Source organism: Sus scrofa, chromosome 6 (assembly GCF_000003025.6).
Source record: "Sus scrofa isolate TJ Tabasco breed Duroc chromosome 6, Sscrofa11.1, whole genome shotgun sequence".
Taxonomy (NCBI): domain Eukaryota; kingdom Metazoa; phylum Chordata; class Mammalia; order Artiodactyla; family Suidae; genus Sus; species Sus scrofa.
Window position 1 is genome coordinate 46,943,143 of NC_010448.4, and position 17,961 is coordinate 46,961,103.

The 17,961-nt window shown below is 43.0% G+C and overlaps 1 protein-coding gene across 1 annotated transcript in view; it reads left to right on the forward strand.

Moving 5' to 3' along the window:
- Positions 4,936–17,961, forward strand: part of SIPA1L3 (signal induced proliferation associated 1 like 3) — a 191,474-nt gene continuing 178,448 nt past the window's right edge. Inside the window, 1 exon segment of the mRNA XM_021094330.1 lies at positions 4,936–15,447. The gene's annotated coding sequence lies outside the window, so the exon portion shown is untranslated.

Sequence of the window (17,961 nt, forward strand, 5' to 3'; positions counted from 1 at the left end):
AGTGAACTCCTGGGGACATGGGCCTTTGATGTTCATGCATATAATGGAACAGTCCAGAGTCTCCAATGGGCACAACCAAAAGCAGATTGCTGCTGCTCTTCTCACCAACATTGTTTCATTAGCTGGCCCTGAATTATCCTACATAGAGTAAATCTAAAATTACCTAGCCATTTCTCTCTGGCTTCTTTCCCTCTGCACCCCATTTGCTCCACCCATGCCCTACAGGTTTTGATATGTCATTTCTCATGAATCATTCATTTCTAAATGATCAGCAATTTTTAAGTACCCTTTTTGAGGTATAAGTTTTTCTACCTGGCTTCTGTCACTTAGCAATGTGTTTTTTCGGCTCTCCCTGGGATAGCATGTATCAATTTATTCCTTTTGTTGCCACATAAAATTCTGTTGTATGGCTGTACCACACTGTGTTTATCCATTCACAGTTGATGGACATTTGGGTTGTTTCCAGTGCTGGGCTGTTATGAGTAATGCTGTTATGAACATTTATGTACACGTCTTTGTGTGGACATATGTTTTCACTTCTACCTAGGAGTGGGATTTCTGGGTCATTTGGTAACTTTGTGTTTAACTTCTCAAGAAGCTGCCAGACTGTTTTCCAAAGTGACCACAGTCTCACCAGCAGTGTATTAAAGATTCTAGTTTTTCCATATTCTCACCAACACTTGTTATTATAGCCATCCTATTGGATGTGCAGTGGTAGCTCATTGTGGTTTTGATTCAGATTTCCCTAATAACTAAGGATGTTGATCTTTTTTTTTTTTTTTTTTTTTTTTTTTTAATGTGCTTGTTGGCCATATGTATATCTTCTTTGGTGAAATGCGTCTGAATCTTTCTCTCATTTCTTAATCTTGTCTTCATATCGGGTTGTAAGGGTTCTTTTATGTTGCGGATAACACTCATCAGATGTATAATTTACAAGTAATTTCTCCCAGACTGTGATTTGTCTTTTCATTTTCTGGATGATGTCTTGAAGTGCAGAAATTTTGTTAAAGTTTATCAATTTGTTTTTTTTATGGAACCCGCTTTTGGTGTCATGTCTAAGGACACTTTGCCTAGTCCAGTGTCACAAAGATTTTTTTCCTTAGGTTTTTCTCTTAGAAGTTTCATACTTTTAGTATGATCTTACTTTCAGGTCTATAATCCATTTGACATCATTTTTGTGCATCATTTGAGGTAAGGGTCTCACTTTATCTTTTTGCATGTGAATTTCCAGCACCTCTTGTTGAAAAAAAGACTGCATTACCCCACTGAATTATATTGGCACTTTTGTTAACAATCAGTTGTCTGTTCATGTAAGGTACATTTCTGGACTCTCAGTTCTGATCCATTGATGTCAATTGGTATTTACCAATCTTAAAACCAACCTTGCTAAAAAAATAAATAAATAAAACAAAACAAAACAAAACCAACCTTGCACTCCTGGGATAAATCCCTTTTGGTTATGTTGATTCACATGCTAATCACTTGATTCAGTTGCTAATATTTGTTGAGGATTTTGGTGTATGTATTCATGAGTCGTATTGGTATGTAGTTGGTTTGATTTTTTTTTTATGATGTCTTTATCTGGCTTTGATATCAGGGTAATACTGGCTTCATAGCATAAGTTGGAGGGAGTATCCCCTCCTCCTATGTATTTTTTAGGGATTTGTGAAGGATTGGTTTTATATCTTCTGTAAGCCTTTCATAGAATTCACCAATGAAATTGTCTAGGCTGAGCTTTTCTTTGTGGGAAGATTTTTAAGTTAATAATTCATTTTATTGTTAAGTCTACTCTGATTCTTTTTTTTAATGTAAATTTTGGTAATATGTGTCCTTCTAGAAATTTGTCCACTTCATCTGAGTTGACTAGTTTATTGGTATAAAAGTTGTTCATAATATTCCCTTATATTCCTTTTAATTTCTCTGTGGTTGTACTATTTTTTCATTCCATATATATATATATATTTTTTTTTTTTCCTTTTTGTCTTTTTGTCTTTATATGGCTGCACCTGTGGCATATGGAGGTTCCCAGGCTAGGGGTCTAATCGGAGCTGTAGCCACCAGCCTACGCCACAGCCATGGCAACGCCAGATTCCAGCTGCGTCTATAATCTATACCACAGCTCAGGGCAGCACCAGATCCTTAACCCACTGAGCAAGGCTGGGGATCAAACCTGCAACTTCATGGTTCCTAGTCGGATTTCCTCTGTGCCACAACGGAAACTCCTCATTCCTCATGTTTTCTACCTTTTCTCCCTTTTTTCCTTTTTGGTTAGTCCCCCTAAAGTTTCATTCATTTTGTTGATCTTTTCAACAAGAACCACGTTTTAGTTTAATTGACCTTTCTGTATTGTCAGTTTTTAATTTCATTGATTTATTTTTTATTGAAGTATATTGAAATATACATTATATCAGTTTCATGTTTCATGTTATTTTGTTTTGATGTTTGTATGTGTTGCAAAATGATCACCACAATAAATCTAGATACCTCTCTTATCATACATAGTTACAAAATTTTGTTTTCTTGTGTTAAGAACTTTTTTCTCAGCAACTTTCAAATATGCAGTACAGTATTATTAACTGTAGTCATCATGCTATAAATTATATCCCCATGACTTATTTATTTTAAAATGAAGTTTGTACCTTTTGACCACCTTCACCTATTCTGCCCATCCCCACCCCTCCACTTCTGGCAACTCTCAGTTTGTTTTCCATATCTGTGAGCGTGGTTTTTTGTTTGTTTGTTTTTATACGTGAGCTTGTTTTTTATTTGTTTAGGTTCCACATACAAGTGAGAGTATATGATATTTGTCTTTTTTCTGATTTATTTCACTTAGCAAGATGCCTTTGAGGTCCATTGATGTTGTCATCAATGGCAAGATGTTAGTTTTTATGGCTAATATTCTATTGTGTATATATACCAGTTTTCTTTATCCATTCATCCGTTGATGGACACTTAGGTTGTTTCCATATTTTGGCTATTGTAAGTAATGACTGCAGTCAACATGGGAGTGCATACATCTTTTTGAGGTAGTATTTTTGTCTTTGGATAAATACTTAGAAGTAGAATTGCTGGATCATGTAGTAGTTCTTTTTTTTTTTTTTCCGCTACACCTGCAGCATATAGAAGTTCTCAGGAGTTCCCGTCGTGGCGCAGTGGTTAACGAATCCGACTAGGAACCATGAGGTTGCGGGTTCGGTCCCTGCCCTTGCTCAGTGGGTTAACGATCCGGCGTTGCCATGAGCTGTGGTGTAGGTTGCAGACTGGCTTGGATCCCGCGTTGCTGTGGCTCTGGCGTAGGCCAGTGGCTACAGCTCCGATTGGACCCCTAGCCTGGGAACCTCCATATGCCGCGGGAGCGGCCCAAGAAATAGCAAAGACAAAAAAAAAAAAAAAAAAAAAAAAAGAAGTTCTCAGGCTAGGAATCAAACTCGCACCACAGCAGTGACAATACCAGATCCTTAACCCACTGAGCCACCAGGGAACTCCTGGTAGTTCTGTTCTTAATTTTTTGAGGAACTGCTGTACTGTCAGTTTAATTGATCTCTGCTCTATCCTTTAATATTTTTTCTTTCTGCTGCTTTCTTTGAGTTTAGTTTACTTGTCTATTAAAGCTTAAATATTGATTTGAAATCTTTTCTAATATGGGCACTTAAAGGTATAAATTTCCTTCTAAATGTTACTTAAACTACATTCCATAAATGTTGAAGTTTTGTGGTTTTGTTTCAGTTTCAAATATTTTCTAATTTCCCTTGTGATTTCTTCTTTGACATGTGAGTTATTTAAAAGTGTCTTATTTAATCCAAATATCTGGAGGTTTACCAAATTTCTTTCTGTTGTTGATAATCAGTTTAATTCCATTGTGATGGAGTAACATTCTTGTGTCATTTCAATCCTTTAAAAAAAATTTTTTTTTTTTTTTAAAGGGCTGCACTTGTGGCATATGGAGGCTCCCAGGCTAGGGACTGAATTGGAGCTGTAGCTACCAACCTATACCACAGCCAACAGCAATGCAGGATCTGAATCGTGTCTGCAACCTACACCAGAGCTTATGGCAACACCAATCCTTAACCCATTAAGCAAGGCTGGGGCTCGAACCTGCATCCTCATGGATGCTGGTCAGATTCGTTAACTACTGAGCCATGACGGGAACTCCTAAAAAATTATTTTACTTAAAAAAAAAATTGAAGTCTCTGGAGTTCCCGTCATGGCTCAGTGGTTAACGAATCTGACTGGGAACCATGAGGTTGTGGGTTCGATCCCTGGCCTTGCTCAGTGGGTTAAGGATCCGGCATTGCCATGAGCTGTGGTGTAGGCCAGTGGCTTCAGCTCCAATTTGACCCCTAGCCTGGGAACCTCCATATGCCGCGGGAGCAGCCTAAGAAATCGCAAAAAGACAAAAAAAAAAAAAAAAAGAAAATTAAGTCTCACAAGAAAATGCAAAAACATCGCAGGTAGGACAAATGGATCTCTACATGCAGAAGAATGACATTAGAGCCTTATCTTACAACATATACAAAATGATCTCAAAATAGATCATAGACCTAAATGTAAGAGCTAAAACTATAAGACATTTGGAAGAAAAGATAGGAGTATGCCTTCATCCTTGGGATAGGTGATGGTTTCTTAGATATGACACCAAAACTACAAGCAACAAAAGAAAAAAAAATAGATACGTTGGACTTCATCAAAATAAAATTTTTGTGTATGATTCAAAGGATACCTTTAAGAATGTAAAAATGCAAACCATAGAATGGGAGAAGATATTTGCAAATCGTATGTGTCATAAGGGATTTGTGTCCAGAATTTACAAAGAACTCTTACAACTTGACAATATAAAAGCAAATAATCCAATTTAAAAATGGGCAAAGGATTTGAATGGCTATTTCTCCCATAAAGATATATAAATGGCCTATAAGTACATGAAAAGATGCTCAAGGAGGTTCCCTTGTGGTGCAGTGGGTTAAGGATCTAGCGTTGTCACTGCAGTGGCCCAAGTTGCTCCTGTGGCATGGGTTCTATCCCTGGCCTGAGAAATTTCACAGCCAAAAAAAAGATGCTAAATACCATTAGTCATTAGGATAATTCTAATCAAACCACAGTGATATTCCACTTCACTACAACGGCTGTAACGAAAAAGATGGACAATAATAAATGTTACCAAAGATGGTAGAAACTGTAACCCTCATATATGGCTGATGGGATTGTAAACTGGTGTAGCCACTTTGGAAAACAGTTTGGCAGTTCCTCAAAAAGTTACACCAAGTTCCCTTATGACTCAGCAATTCCACTCTTAGGTATATCCCCAAGAGAAGTATAAATGTACAGCCACATAATAGCTTATACACAGATGTTCATAGCAGCATTATTCGTAATAGCCAAAAAGTAGAAATAACCCAGATGTCCACTCACTGGTGATAGCATAAACAAAATGTGGCATATATACACAATAGCATGTTATTCTTCCACAGAAATGAACGGAGTACTGATGTATACTGCAACGTGGATGAACCTTGAAAACATTATGGCAGAGGAAGGAAATCATACTCGAAGGACCATGTATTGTATGATTCCTTTATATGAAATGTTCAGAGTGAGCAAATCTATAGACAGAAAGTGAATTAGTGTTTTTTTAGGCTGGGAATGTTGAGAGGGGAGAATGATAAGTGATTGCTTTTATCAGTTTATTTTTGAGATGATGAAAACTTTCTAAGTTTAGGTTATGTTGATGGTTACACAACTCTGATTATACTAGAAACCATTGAATTGTTCACTTTGTAAGAATGAATTTCATTCATTCATATTTGATATAATTATTGGTATGTTTGAATCAATGTTTGTCTTTTTCTGTTTGTTTTCTGTATGTCTCATGTCTGTCTTTTTCCCTTTACTGCTTTCTTTCTGATAAGCACATACTTCCTAGAGTTTTATTTTAATTCCTTTGGGGTTTTAAAAACTTTTTCATGTTATTTCCTTAGTAGGTCTCTAGGGATTAGAGTGTGCATCTTAATTTATCACAGTCTACTTTAGTAATACTAAAACTTAGTTCCAGTTAAATATAGAAACTTTGCTCTAATATCAGACTACTTCTTCTTCCCTCTTTTATGTTGTTATTGTCATGTATATTTTTATGTTACAATCCCCAGAGTACAGTTTTATTATTTTTTAATGAAATCTTGCATTTTTAAAATCAGTGAAGAGAAGAAAAAATATTTATGTAATCATTTATATTTGCTACCTATTTACCTTTTCTGTATTCTTTATATCTTTTTGTCAGTTGGACTTACCATTAGGTGTCTTTTCCTTTCACCCTAAAGGACTTCCAGTAGTATTTCTTGCAAATCAAATCTGGTGGCAGTGGAGTTTCTGTTGTGGCTCAGTCGATTAAGAACCTGACAGAATGTCCATGAGAATGCAGGTTCGATTCGTGGCCTTGTCCAGTGGGTTAAGGATCTGGCATTGCCACAAGCTGCAGTGTATGTCACAGATGCAGCTTGGATCTGATGCTGTGGCTGTGGTGTAGGCTGACAGCTGCTGCTCCGATTAAACTCCTAGACCAAGAACTTTGATATGATGCAGTTGCAACTTTAAAAAGAAAAAAAGAAAAAAAAAAACCTGATAGGAACGAATTTTCCATTTTTGGGAATGCTTTTATTTCACCTTGATTTTTGAAGGATAGTTTTGCTGGATATAGAATTCTTATTTGATAGGGTTTTGTTTCAGCATTTTGGATATGTTGTCCTGATGACTTTTGGCCTGCATTATTTTGGGTGGGAAATGAGCTGTTGATTGCACTGATGCTCCCATGCATGATAACCTGTCTCTCTATTTTTGCTTTAAAGACTTTTTCTAAACAAAAAGGTCCTATGGTATAGCACAGGGAAGTATATTTGGTTTCACAGGGAACTATGTTCGGTCTCCTTGAATAGACCATGAATGAAAAGAATATGTGTCGCATTTTTTTGTTATTGAAAACTGCACATTTTAGATCATATATTATAGCAATTCTAGATTCTGATTCCTCTTTTCACAGGCCATAGTTAAATTGTTTTGTTTGTTCTTTTAATGAATTTTCTGGACTCATTCTTTGGAGTTTCTTCCTGTGGTGCAGAAACCAACGTCTCTGCTTTTTCCAAAAAAAAAAAAAAAAAAAAAAAAGTCTTAATTTTAAGCTTTAGTTACTAGGGGTTGCCTTCAATATGGTTTAATGGTCAGCTAATGCCTGATCAGAGATTGTGGTGAAAAACCTTGAGCCAGTAAGTCTTCCAGTGTTGGCCAGTTGATCTCCGTATGGGTTGGGGAATATTTTCAAAGTTCAAGCAGTCTGTGTGTGTCCCGGCTATCACTTAATGCCTGGCCATCTGACGGTGTCGTCTTTGCAGAGATATGTGGATAGTAAGGCCCCCTCTCTAGTCTTTCTGGAGCTTGCATACAACCTTGTATATATGTTCATGCCTCCAGACCAGCAAGGATGCACAGGAGCTTATTAAGACCCAGGATGGCTGTCTCATTCTCTGGTTCTTCCTGGGAAATTTTTGACTGGTCTGCAGATCTATTGTTCCAACCAGACTGTAGCCACAGTCCAACTGTGATGGTGGGCTTTCTCATTTGCCACTGAGATTGTTGCTTTTTCAACAGTACCCAGGGGTGTGGGGTTTTTCCTTGCCATGTTCCAGTTCAATTAGTGCCTCCAGCAGCAACGTTTTCATGACTTGCTCTGCTTTGGTTAAACTCTAGCACAGATGGACCATGTGATGGGAGTAACCTACCTTAACCACCACATAGTTCCACTGTCCTTACTCAAAGTTCAGCAGTTTTTCGTGAATAAATGCTTCTTCAGATTGTTGTATGCCTCTAATTGATTTCTAGTGTCCTCAGATGGTTATGTGTGACAGTTTGGTCCAGCTTTTTCCATTGTATTTTGGGAGAAGGAATTTTCTGAGCTCCTCGTTTCACCATTCCAGAAGTTTGGTTGGCGCTTTTGATTTTGATTATCTCCTTAACTTAAGACATACCCACAAGTATTTTTACAAATTTCAATTATGTAACCCTGGCTGCACATTTTAGCCCACTGGAGAACTTGTAAAATTGTTTTTTGTTTTCTGCATTTTCATTTTTTTATGAACAATTGCAGCCATGTAGAAGTACAGCATATATTATCTAGTCATGACCAATTTTATTGCATTAATATTCTGATTTCACCTCCCCACATTATTTTGAAATAAGTATTATAAGTCATTTCCTTTCACCCACAAATATTTAATATGTAGTTCTAAAAGGAGGTCACTTTAAAAAATGTAACCACAGTGCTATTATTACACCTAAAACAATTAATAGTAATTGCTAAATATCATTAAATAGACTTGGGGAACTTTGAAAAACAAGATGCCCAGTCCAGTGAAATCAGACTCTCTGGGGGAGAGTTCTGGGCATCAGGATACAGTATTAAACTCCCTGGGTAATTGTGACATGCCACTGAGGTTGAGGACCATTGTGTAAGATTTCTCTTTATCCTTTTCTCAAATTGTGTTCATTTCTAGTTTAAATACATTAGGGTCAGGATGTCGTGATAGGAAGAATTCTCTTTGGGGGAATTTGAGAATTTTCTTTTTTTAACAAAGGCTCAGTTTTTATGAATATTCAATGGATATTTTATGAGGAATGAATCTCATCTACTTTCTGGTAAAGAGCTTTATATAAAGCTTTAAAACCAAGTTGCTAATCTGTGTTATTCCAGCCTTATTTTTTGCCGCTTTGTCGGTTGTTAACTCTCCTGAAAGAGGTGTGTGTGTTTCCTATGGTGATTATGATTTTGTCGGTTCTTACAGTTCTGATGGTTTTGGTTTTAAACACTTAGATTCACGTTTCCCTCATAATTTTATGCCATGAAAAGTTGAAAACAACAGCAGACTGCCTCCTACCCACCCCCTAGTTCCTGCATTTCCAAATCCTTAGTTGTAGTTGGACTGTTTTCTGATGCCAGTGTCATCAAATGTGTTGGGTGACATCAAATGCCATCTCAGTCCTTCTGAAATAGGCCCTGTCTCTCCAAGCTTCGTATTAGGGGCCCAGCCTTCGACTGTGCCTCAGCATGGCTGGACGTTACCACCTCCCACCCACCTCAAACTCCTGCCGCGTTTCTGATCTTTGCGCGTGGTGGACACCTTGAGGAGGTGTGCACATTAGAAGCAGCACGCCGTGATTTCACACCTGATTGTGCAAGGCCCGTGTGTGTGCTAGGCTAGCCTCTCCCCCCCCCCCCCCGCTTAGTACCATTTGGTCTAGACACAGAGCCCCCCTCCTCCCCTGCTGTGTGATCCACGAACTCACTGTGTTTTCCTGAAATAAGTGCTAATTGGTTTTCAATGCTGCCCAGATTGTATTGCTGCCCACTGCAGCCTTGGTCCAGAAACACTGATCTGTTTGAAGAAGTGTTCCTCGGGAGAAAGAATCAGCATTGTAGGGACCTGGCAGGCCCTGCCCTTCCCAGCTTGCCACAGTGCCCGTGGGCCTCTGCCAGCCACATGTGCCACCTGCCTGGGCTCAGCAAGGGATGTTTTGTGGAGACTTGCTCCCAATGGCAAGGACAGGTTTGGGCAGAGCGCCGTGTGTGGAGAGCGACCGGGCCTTGGTTTATAGGGGGCCGGAGGAATGTCATTCGACCAGCTTGGGGGTGGTGGGTCGGGGACTCCTGATCTGGGATGCAGGAGTGTTCTCGTGTATTCTGGACCACTGCTGCCAGAGCCCCACCTCCCTCCGTGTTGCCCATCTGGGCGGCTCTGTTCTCTGTCAGCCTCGGAAGAGGCTGGATCATGCCGCGCCAGCCATCTGAGGCGGGGAGGTGATTTTGATCCGCCTCCGCCCTCTTCTCTCATGTTTTCTTCTGTTCAGAATACTGTCCTGGATTGTCCCGCTTCTGTGCCACCTCCAGAGGCCTGCACCTCTGTAGCCATCCTTTCATCCTCCTGACCTGCCCAGGCATGGGCGGGGGCAGATGTCGGTCATACAGGTGGAGAGCAGGGCCGCATGGAGGGCCCGACGCTTTTCTAGACCCCAGGGTGGTGGAACAGTTCCCACAGGGGAGGAACAGTACGGCGCTCGGAAACACAGCCTCCCAGGTAGACAGACCCAGTACTGTCACCACCGCTGCCTGGGGATTTGGTGCAGGTGCCCACGCCCTTCTGGGCCTCAGGTCCCTCTGCACAGTGTCAGTTTGCGCGGGCTGCCACAACCAAGGACCACAAGGGGGCAGGGTGGGGGGCTCACACAACTAAAAGGTATCATAAAATGTATCATCTCACAGTTGTAGAAGCTAGACGTCCGGGATCAAGGCGTTGGCAGGGTTGTGCTTTTGAGCGCCATGAGGAGGAGTCAGTTCAGTTCCTCTCTCTCCGCTGCTGGTGGTTTGCTGGCAATATTGGCGTTGCTTGGCTTCCTCTGCATCACTCTGATCTCTGTCTTCATCTTTACATGGTGTTCTCCCTGCTTGTACATCTGTGTCCAAATCTCTCCTTCTTATAAGGACACCAGTCATCTTGAGTTAGGGGCTCTACCCTATTTCAGTATAACTTTATTCTAACTTAACTAATCGTATCTGCAACAACTCTGTCTCATCTGAGGTCCCATTCTGAGGTACTGAAGATGACGACTTCAGCACATGAGTTTTGGAGGGACATGGTTCAACCCGAACCAGAAAGAAGTAGCACTAATTATACTACCCACACACGCGGGTTGCTAGGGTATTAATTCCCACAAGTAAAGCACTTAGTTCGGATCCCGTCACACAGTAAGTGCTCAGTAAATGTTAGGCTTACTAATGGGCTCTGATGACCTCATCTCTCAGTGAGACTAGTGAAATAGCCTAATTGGCTCACTGCTTCTACTTCCCCCATTCTCTGAATATAGAAGTAAGTCATGTTAGACTCCGTATGTAAATCTTCAGTGGTTTCACATTTCTAGCAGGTCCGGAAATTAGGGTCTCAAGTAACAGAAAACCCAATCCAAACTGGCTAAAGAGAATTGAGAAATTATTGGTCGAATGTAATTGAAGTCTAAGGGTAATCTGCTTTTGAGGCAGCTTGATCCAGAGCTCAAGTAACGCTATTACCAAAACTGATCTCTCCGTTGGCTCCTCTGAGCTGTTTTTACTCATAACACTTCTGACACCAAATGTGTGGGTGTTTTCCTCTTACCAACCAATTCTCCACCCCTCTGGACACTAACTGGGGGTCCGACAATTCAATCTTGTCCTGAAAATAGCTACCCGGAGTTGGCGCACACCCTGCAGGTGAAGGGCTTATCGCCACAAGACCACCCCCACTTCAGATGCCGGTGCAAGTCCAAGGTTGCCACCTGTCCTCCTGATCAACTGGCCCTAAATTGGGGGTTCCAGTGGCCCTCGCCTCTGATTTGATAATTTGCTAGGAGAGCTCACAGAAACCAGGAAAATTCTTAACTTATATTTACCTGTTTATTGTGTAAAGGATGCAATGCAGGAAGAGCCACATGGAAGAGCTGCACAGGGCAGGGTGTGGGAGGAAGGGCGCAGAGCTGCCGTGACTTCTTGGCACCGCACTCCCAGGACCTCCACCTGTTTACCAGCCTGGAAGCTCTCCAAACCCATGGTCTAGGGTTTCATGGAGATCTTGGTATGTCCGTGCAGTTGATTAAATCACTAGCCCTTGGTGATTATCTCGACCTCCAGCCCCTCTCCCTTGCTGTAGGTTGAGGGGTGAGGCTGACAGTCCCAACCCTTTGGTCATGCCTTGGGCTTTCTAGTGCCCAGCTCCCATCCTGATGTTCTCTAGGAGCCTCTTAGTCAGGAGTTACTTTGTTAGCATTAAAAGGCAGGTGGAATTATACATAGCACAAATGTTCTATCACCCCAGTCATTCAGGAAATTCCAAAGGTTTTAAAAGCTCTGTGTCAGCAACTGGGGACGAAGACCAAATATGTATTTATCACAGTTCCAGTCTCGAATTAGTTGTTCTCTGATAGTTATGATTGAAACAACTCTAGCCTCAAATTATGAGACTCAAGTCCAGTGGATAAAAGAGTTTGCTTGAGCTTGTCTTTGTTTTTGTTTTTTTGGTGTGTGCGAATTTCTGCAAAAGTTCTCAACTTCGCTGTGAGCCAGCTTAGGTCATGTGCACAAGTATTACCATGACTATGAGCAGGGGAAGGTGGAATGCCTTGATGGGCAATGCTTATCTACTAATTTACTTGTGTACTTAACTTTCAAAAATCCTGTCTCCACCTACAAGGTGCTGCACAGTACAGCCCCTGCCAGCCTCGCTCACCACACACCAGCCCGTCTTTGATTTAGTTTCTCAAATGAACCAAACTTTTCCTACCTCGAAGCCTCTGTACGTGCCCTTCGTTGCCCTTGAAATGCTTTTCCTGATGGCTTTTCTCCTGTCCTTCTCCTTTTTCATGCCCTCAGGTTGCAGCTTGAACAGCAAGGCTTCCAAGAGGCCCTCCTGGACCCTCCTGGGAATCTAGACCAGGCCCCCTGTTGTTCACACCTGGCAAACCTTCAGAGCAGTTATAATATTTAATTACACGTTTTGTGTGCCTTCGCATGTTTAATGTCTGTCTGCTCCTCTGGGCTCCAAGTCCCAGGAGGTCAAGCCCAGGCCTGTTTTTTTTTTTTTTTTTTCTTCCCCTCCCATTGCATCCCCAGTACATACTAGGTGCTGAAAAAAAGGTTTCTTTTATTAAATGAACATGGTTGAAGTGGAAAGGTTTACTCATTTAAAATTATGATTAGCCTCTCGTTGAACTGGGGCAGGAAATAATGACTGACCGGACGTTTTTAAAACTCTGGCAGGGAAATTTCAAAGTGAAAGTTTTACTAGTAGGTTAAATGAAATGCCTGCTTCAGCCGTATTTTTTATAGGCTTCTTGGTATTAATGATGCCCAAAGTGACCTTCTTTTGGAGTCTCGGGGCCAGTTGAGATGGCACATCTCCTCACAGTAAAAACTTCACTGTTAACTAGAGAACGACGATTAACACGACAATTAACGCACATTTTTAATTAGCCTGTTAGTCATCCTTCATCTAAGGAGGCCGAGGAGTGAGAAGCTGAGGTCAGGTGTTTTAACACTTGGTTATTCAAATCCTTGCGAGGAACCATCCCACACTGCTGACACTGATGCCATCCTGAATCTCTGCAGGCCATCAAGACTCTTGCAATTGGAAGCCTTTTATTCTCTCCTAAAGGTTGTGGCTCTCTTTTCTCCTAAAGCCACGGTCGGCAAAATGACATTGCAGCCAAGGTGGCTGAACCCTCCTTTAAGCCTGCAGGAGGCGGGGACCCTCCCGGTCATGGGAGTGCATCTTGTGGAAGTTCGCTTCGGCTGGTCCCCGGGTGAAGCAAAACTGCGGAAGAATCAGATCACCTTGAACTTTCTCTTTTTTAAAAAGATGTATTTCTAGCTTTATTATGATATCATTAACACCTCAAAATTGTATGTATTTAGACGGTACCGTGGAGTGATGAGCTGCTGAGGCAGCTGCACGGTGTGGGGGACCCAGTGTCCTGGGTCTTGTTTCTCCCTGTTGCTGGGACATTACCCTCATGGGCATGGTCCAGAATGACCCCGCCGTCATTATGCACGCCTTCCAACCTGCAGGAAGGGAGGGTTTAAGAGAAGAAGGTGCCCCCCCCTTCTTAAATGGCTCTATAACCACTTGTTTTGAGAGAGAATTCACCCTTTTACGTGAAGCGTACGGTGCGCTGGTTTTTAGTGTGTTCACAAGGTTGCGCAGTCCTCTGCTCTGGTTGTCAGACACTTTCCTCACCCCCAAAAGAAGACCCTGAACCCGTTCACTCCTCATTTCTCCCTCCTCTCAGCCCCTGGCAGCCACTGATCTGCTTTCTGTATCTATGAATTTACCCACTCTCAGTATTTCATATAAACTGAATATTACAATGTATGGCCTTTGGTGTCTCGTTTCTCTCACTTAGCATGTTTTCAGGGCTCATCGTTTCGTAGCAGGTATCAGTACTTCATTCCTTTCTGTGGCTGGACAACGTTCCATGGTACGGCCATCCCACATCCCGTTTTTCTGTTCATCTATTGATGGACATTTGGGTTGCTGTCACTTTTTGGTGGTCACGAGTAGGTAAGGCTGCTGTGAATGTTAATGTGGAAGTGTTTGCATGAACGTATTTTCAGGTTGCTTCATTGTATCCCTAAGATCGGAATTTCTGGGTCGTGTAGTAACTCTGTTACCACAAGGCAGAGATTCTTAACATTTGTGTGCCATGGACTCTTTGGCATCTACTTCTTACCATCATGTTTTTATTTGCAAAATATATGGGATTACAAAGTAAGCCAATCGTGTTGAAATAGTATTTTTCAAATACGAAGATAATAAATTAGTGATAGAATATGGCAAAACCCAATCATTTAGTTATATGGCAAGCCTGATAACCAAATGATTTCAAAGTACGAAAGGTCATTGATACTATTTTGAGATGTTTGCAAGAACTGTGGTGTGATTAAAAAAAAAAACTGTGATTTCTGTTGTTGGTGACAAATTCACAGGTGTTGTGAAACTGCTGTGGTCTGCCTGTGTTCACAAGGGAAGGAAATGCTGAATTTCAGTCATAAGTTAGTGAAAATGGAGATAATTTCCCTCCTCTAGATTAACGGAGCTCTTGAATTCGGTCACACTTTGTTGGGGTGATCCAGAAGTCAAATGCACGTTTTCTACGCCTATTCTGTTGGTCTGAACTTAGTCACGGGACCACCCCCAGCTGCAGGTGAGGCAGGGAAGTGTCTTCCTTCACGTCAGCCTTGTCTCTGGCTAGAACGTGGGAGTTCGGTTATTAAAGGAAAAAGGGAGAATGTGTGTTGGGAGACAAGAAGAAGCTAACATTTTCTTTAAAGAAGAAGTTAGGCTTCCACCACACCCCACACAGCCACTTCTCCTCCAGGTTGAGGACGTGTGTTCTTCTTTCTGACAAGCTCCTGGAGAAGGAGTTGGTTTGCCTTTGGAGGCCATGCTGGGTGAAGAGGGTGCATCTCAAGACCCTGGAGTGCTGCTCCGAGCGGGGAGCTGCTTCCCAGTGAAGAGCCGAGCCTGCCTGAGGGAGCAGCATGTGCTCAGCTCCCGTCTCCCGTTCACGCCACAGCAAATGCTCGTGAGGTGGAATACTGGACATCTGTTCCACCGTCAATTATTTGTCCTTGGGAGGGAGAAGGGGTCACGCGCCTCGTTGTTGTGTATGAGGTAAATGTTTGATTTAACCTCTTGACTGTGCCGGAAGACGTGTGGTTGGCTTCTCAAATGGCTGGATGTTGATGTTGTGTTGGAAGGCCTGATTTAAGTGTCGGATCTGAGATCACCCAGGGCAGAAGAGGGACTAGTTTGTTGGCTCCAAATCCAAGAAGCTCAGCAACAAAGAGAACGGACAGCTTCGGCATCAAGGGCATCAAGGGTAGGAAATCTCAGGACACATAGGGCCCATTGGCAAGGTGACCTCCACTTGTCTTGGTCGTGGGGGTGAAGAGCAGTGATGCTGATCCAGAAAATGGTAACAGCTAGTCTTTATTGAGCGCTTACTGTGTGCCTGGCGGTGTTCATTGGACGAATGCATTTTACAACAGTCGTATGAGTGGGATCCTGCTGTGTCCCCATTTTCCTGATACATGGGGTTTAATTGACCCACCCAAGAGCATATGGTTATTTATTCATGGCAGAGATGGAATTTGAACACAGAGGGTCCTATTCTGGCCTGTGCTCTTAATTAACCTGTTGTCATGAGGGTGGAAGGTGAAATACGAGAGTAGAAGGCTCGAGATTCTGGACAGAGGACTGTGTGCTTTCGTTTCTCAGTATTTGTTTTTGAGTTTCCATGGTGGTGCCATCGCAGACCCCCTCCCTGTGTTCCAGCCCCCAGTGGTGCAGCCCCCCTTCCTCAGCTCCACCACTGAAATGGTCCAGCGACTCTGTTGATCTCTTTGTCTTCCTCAATTCTAGGCCAGCCCTTCTCCCTGTTTTCATTTTTAAAAACCAGTGTTCTGCTGTCCTAGTTTTAAATGTGAATTTTTAGGAGTTGTCGTCGTGGCTCAGTAGTTAACAAATCCGACTAGGAACCATGAGGTAGGTTGCAGGTTTGATCCCTGGCCTCGCTCAGTGGGTTAAGGATCTGGCGTTGCCATGAGCTGTGGTATAGGTTGCAGACATGGCTTGGATCCCGAGTTGCTGTGGCTGTGGCAGCTACAGCTCCATTTGACCCCTAGCCTGGGAACCTCCATGTGCCACAGCTGCGGCCCTAGAAAAGACCAAAAAAAAAAAAAAAAAAAAAGTGAATTTTTAAAAAGTGGTTGATTTGTTACTCAGCTTGTGTTTCCAGAAGCCAAATCTAGGCCACCAGGTTCATCATTAAGCAAGTCCCTGGCCTCATGGACTGTCACGTCTGGAGAGGAGGTGGAAGATGCAGACACTCAACAGATACCCATCAGCACCAATTGCTGCCATGACAAAGGCCAGTAAGGAAAAAGACAGGGAGCCCAGAGGGCATATGAATGTGTGGAATGCAGGTCCTGAGTCAGGAGAGGGTGGAGGGAAGGGGGAGGGCTTCCTGTGGAAACCCATCTTGTCTGTGATGAGGCCTAAAGCTGAATGGTGGGCAGAGGGGAAGCAGACCTCCCCCGAGGGGGACCGGAAAGCCCTAGACACCAGTCATACGTAACCCACTGCCACTGGCCTCTGAGGAGACGGTTTCTAAGCAAGCCTCCCTCACCCACCAACAGGTCCTGCAGCCTGTCCAAGGTCAGTGTCCTCATCTGTAAGATGGCAGCGACATTGGTCATGGTGCCCTCTTCATTGGTGGCTGTGTGGACTGAATGGGTTACTGTACATAAGACAGAACAGTTCCTGGCAGGTAGCAGGAGCCAATGGGTATTAACAAGAAATTAAAACTTGTATGCTGTGAGACTTAAAAGAGCTGCTAGAAAATCAAAGAGCTCAGCCTAGGGCCAGAATGCAAGTTAGGAAGAGCTGGACAGGCATGGGGACTGCCAGACATGGGGACTTGGCATGGGCGTCAGGGCTGCAGCCACTGGCTGCCACCCGGGGGGCGTTCAGAAACAAGTAAGGTGGTTTTGGTCTCGCAGTAAAGTGGCAGGAACACCACAGGAGTTGAGGACCTGGGGGCCAAGGATGCTGCATGTCCTCCAGTGCCAGGGTTGGTCTGGTAGCAAAGGATCGTCACACCGCAGTGCAGCAGCAGCCCCCTGGGGAGAGCTTTCCCCCTTATGTGTCTCCCTGGTTCTTCCCTTGCTCTCTTTTGGGTTCTTCGCCTCCCCTCCCTTCCCCTCTTGCAGGGAAGGCTGCCCCCAAATGCCCTGACCGCCCACTTCACCTCCTAAAACGTTTATAATCTGCCCCTGCCCTGTGGCGCTTGGAAGCACTATCTGCCCATCTGGCAGAAGGTGTGAAACCAAGTAAGTAGTCCTGGTTTATCAGTCGGGGTTCTTAGATTGCAAGCAACAGAATCCAGCTTGGGCCAGCTGCAAGAAAAGTGAAACCCGGCTTAAGCAGCTCTGGGAGCACCTCGAGGTGGGTGTTCAGGGGTAGAGGAGCCCATGGAGGGTAGCAGCAGGGAGCTCTGACTCTGTAACCTGGCCTCCTGGGCATGAATCCCAGCCTCACGACTTATTCATAAGTTCCCCAACCTGTGTGTGCCTCAGTTTGTCAGCTGTAAGACAGGGCTAAGCATAGAAGGGTTGCTGTGAGAATACAGTAAGTTGATACTTCAGATAGGTTTAGCATACTGCCTGGTACAGCGTATGTGGCTAGCTACATATTGGCTGCCATTGTTTTTATTTTATTGCAGTTATTACCATGATCATTATTTTAATTGAAATCCAAATGCCTGAGCAAGAGCAGCTGCTTGACCTTAGCTGGTATCCTGTGGGTGGGCGGGGTGGATTGATGATTGGCAGCC